Here is a 4405-nt window from a genome sequence, read left to right on the forward strand (position 1 = left end):
GATGGATTCTTCGACAGATTCGCAATGACTATTGGAGCCAACCTTGATATTGACTGCTTGCTGGCATTTGTATTTTGATTTGTCCTACAACTTCGACTTAGGAATATCTTAGCCATAACAAGCAGCTATAAATCTATAATGCTACATTTTCAGAAAAGTATTTATCCATCTACAGCCAGCAACACCGTAACCAGTAACATTTGGACTTGCTATTAACTACGGCATAAATTTAATTGCTGGAGAATAAAGTTGTTGGCAGCTCTTTGTCTCCTTCATGCGGAATTACTTTCGGTACCACCTGCAGAATGGACGTACATACTTTTGCCATTCCATGCCTGCAACTTGAGTTTATCGATACTAGATGGATACCGGTGATATCATTGTCGGAATCCAATTCGATTTTGGCCGGAACATTTCATTATTGCTGGAGTTCAGAGTCCGCTCACGTCTTTCTTCTAAGCGTCTTGACCTTTTGCACGACCACAGAAAGCCAAACTATGACCTTAGAATGGAGTCTTGAATGGGAGTTATTGTTTATTGCCTTGGTCCTCGAAATATAGTGCAGATTGCGCAAGTATCTTAATCTAAATTAACTTGCCTTTCGTTGTTGATTTTGCGGCCGTTACTTTATATGCGTGCCTCTGGTTTACGATTCGATCAATGTTGGTCTAATGCGGAATGGTGGCGTAAAACTTGGAGCATCTCCAGTTACAAAAACTTTATTCTTGGACTAATGCTATGAAGTAACACCCGCGTTTGCAGTCAAGTGGTTTCTAGATCAAATTAACATTGTGTCATGTTGTTGACAAATATTGGATAATAATAGAAAGTAACAAGGATTTATGCAATATGCAGTACAGCTTTTTAGACCGAAGTGAACTTGTTGGCTAGTTCCCTGCTGACAAGAACACTTTTTGATAATTTAGAGAGCCTCTAAGAAATCGAGCCAATTAAACAATTGTTTACACCGCTATTTCTGTAGGGGTCTGAATTGGAAAGAAAATAAGGTTCGTTTGTCATCTTATATGTGATGCAATTCATTGGCTGCCTCCACCCTTCTGAGAATGTCTCCTTATGGCCGTTCACTTCGTTTAGAGATGATGATTGTCTCCAGTTATATCATCATCATCATCAACGGCGCAACAACCGGTATCCGGTCTAGGCCTGCCTTAATAAGGAACTCCAGACATCCTGGTTTTGCGCCGAGGTCCACCAATTCGATATCCCTAAAAGCTGTCTGGCGTCCTGGCCTACGCCATCGGTCCATCTTAGGCAGGGTCTGCCTCGTCTTCCTTTATTACCATAGATATTACCCTTATAGACTTTCCGGGTGGGATCATCCTCATCCATACGGATTAAGTGACCAGCTCACCGTAACTTATTGAGCTGGATTTTATCCACAACCGGACGGTCATGGTATCGCTCATAGATTTCGTCATTGTGTAGGCTACGGAATCGTCCATCCTCATGTAGGGGGCGGCCAAGAGTTCGCAATTTTTCTTGCTAGGAACCCAACTCTCAGAGGAATACATGAGGACTGGCAAGATCATTGTCTTGTACAGTAAGAGCTTTGACCCTATGGTGAGACGTTTCGAGCGGAACAGTTTTTGTAAGCTGAAATAGGCTCTGTTGGCTGACAACAACCATGCGCGGATTTCATCATCGTAGCTGTTATCGGTTGTGATTTTCGACCCTAGATAGGAGAAATTCTCAACGGTCTCAAAGTTGTATTCTCCTGTCCTTATTCTTCCTATTTGACCAGTGCGGTTTGATGTTGTTGGTTGGTTCGCCTTCGGTGCTGACGTTGCAGCCCAAGATCTCGCGCCGCCTACTTGATCTGGATGAAGGCAGTTTGTACGTCTCGGGTGGTTCTACCCATGATGTCGATATCGTCAGCATAGGCCAGTAGTTGGGTGGACTTAAAGAGGATCGTACCTCTTGCAATTACATCAGCATCACGGATCACTTCCTCGAGGGCCAGGTTAAAGAGCAGGCATGATAGAGCATCCCCTTGTCGTAGACCGTTGTTGATGTTGAATGGTCTTGAGAGTGATCCTGCTGCTTTTATCTGGCCTCGCATATTGGTCAGAGTGAGCCTAGTCAATCTTATTAGTTTCGTCGGGATACCGAATTCTCCCATGGCCGTGTACAGTTTTACCCTGGCTATGCTATCATAGCCGGCTTTAAAGTCGCTGAACAGGTGGTGCAACTGATGTCCATATTCCAACAGTTTTTCACTTGCCGGAGAAGGAAAATCTGATCTGTTGCTGATTTGCCTGGAGTGAAGCGTCTTTGGGGTATGGGCCAATGATGTTCTAGGCGTATGGGACATATAGATGGTACTCAGCAACGTGATACCTCTATAATTGTTGCACTGTGTGATATCTCCCTTTTTATGTATGAGGCAGATAATGCCTCATTGCCAATCGTCAGAAATTGATTCGCTGTCCCATACCTTGACCACAAGTTGACGAACCACTTGGTGTAATTGGTCGCCTCCATATTTAACCAATTCGGCTGTAATTCCATCGACTCCTGGCGACTTATGATTTTTTAGCCGATGATTTGCACGGACTGTTTCTCCTAAGCTTGGTGGTGGCAGTATTTGTCCGTCGTCTTCAGTTGGCGGGACCTTCAACTCGCCGATATTCTGGTTGTTCAGTAGCTTATCAAAGTACTCAACCCATCGCTCCAATATGCCTATTCTGTCGGAAATCAGATTTCCCTCTTTGTCTCGGCAGGATGAGCATCGAGGTGTATAAGGCTTCATCCTGCTGACTTGTTGGTTCTCCCAGGGTTCCTTTTTCCGTCTGTAAAGTCGCTTCTCCGCTCGACGGAGTTCGTGATAAGTCTCTGCGCGTGCCCTCGTTCTTTGAGAATGGAACATTACTGGGTATGCGGCATTCTTCCGTTCCGTTGCTAGCTTACATTCATCGTCAAACCAGCCGTTCCGACTCCTTTTGCGGCTGGGGCCAAGTATGTATGTGGCCGTATCCATGATAACGTTCTTCAGGTGGTGGTGAAGATCATTTGCTGATGCTTCAATTCCAGGTCCTCTGTCGACTGCGGTTATTGCGGCATCCATTTCCCTCTTATAGATGTCGCGGAGGGCTGTGTTGAGGATGGCTTCAGTGTTAACTCTCACCTGATTGTCAGAGGGGATTCTAGGTGGTATTGTTATTCGAGCTCGGAGCACCATGCCAACGAGATAGTGATCCGAGTCTATATTGGCCCCCTTATATGCTCTGACATTCATCAAGGCTGAGAGGTGGCGGTGTTCGATCAACACGCGGTCAATTTGGTTGAAAGTGGTCCCGTCTGGAGGTGCCCACGTATGTTTGTGGACCGCTTTCCACGCAAACCAGGTACTTCCAACAACCATTTCGTGTGACCCTGCTGATTAAATAACCTGCAATCCGTTATCATTTGTGTTTTCGTGTAAGCGTAAATCCCCAAGTATGATTTTGATATCATATCTGGGACAGGCTTCGAGGGTTCGTTCTACTGCCTCGTAGAAGGTATCCTTCTCCGACTCTGCAGTCTCCTCTGTAGGGGCGTGAACGTTAATGAGGTTTATATTTCTAAACTTGCCTCGCAAGCGCAGAGTGCATAGCTTATGTTTTCAAAGCCGATAACAGTAGGTTTCATTTTTTGGCTGACTAAGAAACCGACCCCGAGCACATGGTTTACTGGATGGCCACTGTAATATATGGTGTAGCGGTTCTTCTCCAGGAAACCGGTCTCTGTCCATCGCATCTCCTGTAACACTGTTACATCAGCCCTATATTGGGACAGGATATCGGCTAGCTGCTTATCACCTTCATCTCTGTACAGGGAGCGCACATTCCATGAGAAAATGGGCAAATCGTTATTCCGTTGTCGTTGCCGGGTTCGTCGTTGTGTAATCCGTCCAGTCCGAGGCTGCTTTTGTGGCTTCGTAACAATTTGTTTTCCGTGTAGGGTTGTCACCCCTACCCAAACCCTAACCTGGAGGACCAGTTAGTACAATTTGTCCCGTTTTTAGGCGCGGGAGATTCGGCTTCATCCTTCTCCGTCTGCAGCTTTTCGTTAAGAAAGAGCTCCCAGCGCTCACCACATGGAGGTGGAGATAGGGTTTGGTAGTAGAGCTGTTGGCGTCGGTTCAGCAGGCATTTCCCAGGCTTTATGCTCCATAATGGGTACCAATCCACGTTTCGCCCTGGGACCTATACTACCCTTTGACCAGTTATATTATCCTTCTATCTCTGCCTTTCAGAGGTACCTTCATTCTCTTCCTTTTCCCTTCACCTGCTCCATTTTTGTGGAAGCCCCTTTTCTTAAGCGCGCCATCCACGTTCAGTTCGCCCTACCAGCTACGCCTGAAGAATCCGCATTTGACCGGCGGCCGTGACGTGTATGAGATGTA

The sequence above is a fragment of the Hermetia illucens genome, chromosome 5 (assembly GCF_905115235.1).
Source record: "Hermetia illucens chromosome 5, iHerIll2.2.curated.20191125, whole genome shotgun sequence".
Taxonomy (NCBI): Eukaryota; Metazoa; Arthropoda; class Insecta; order Diptera; family Stratiomyidae; genus Hermetia; species Hermetia illucens.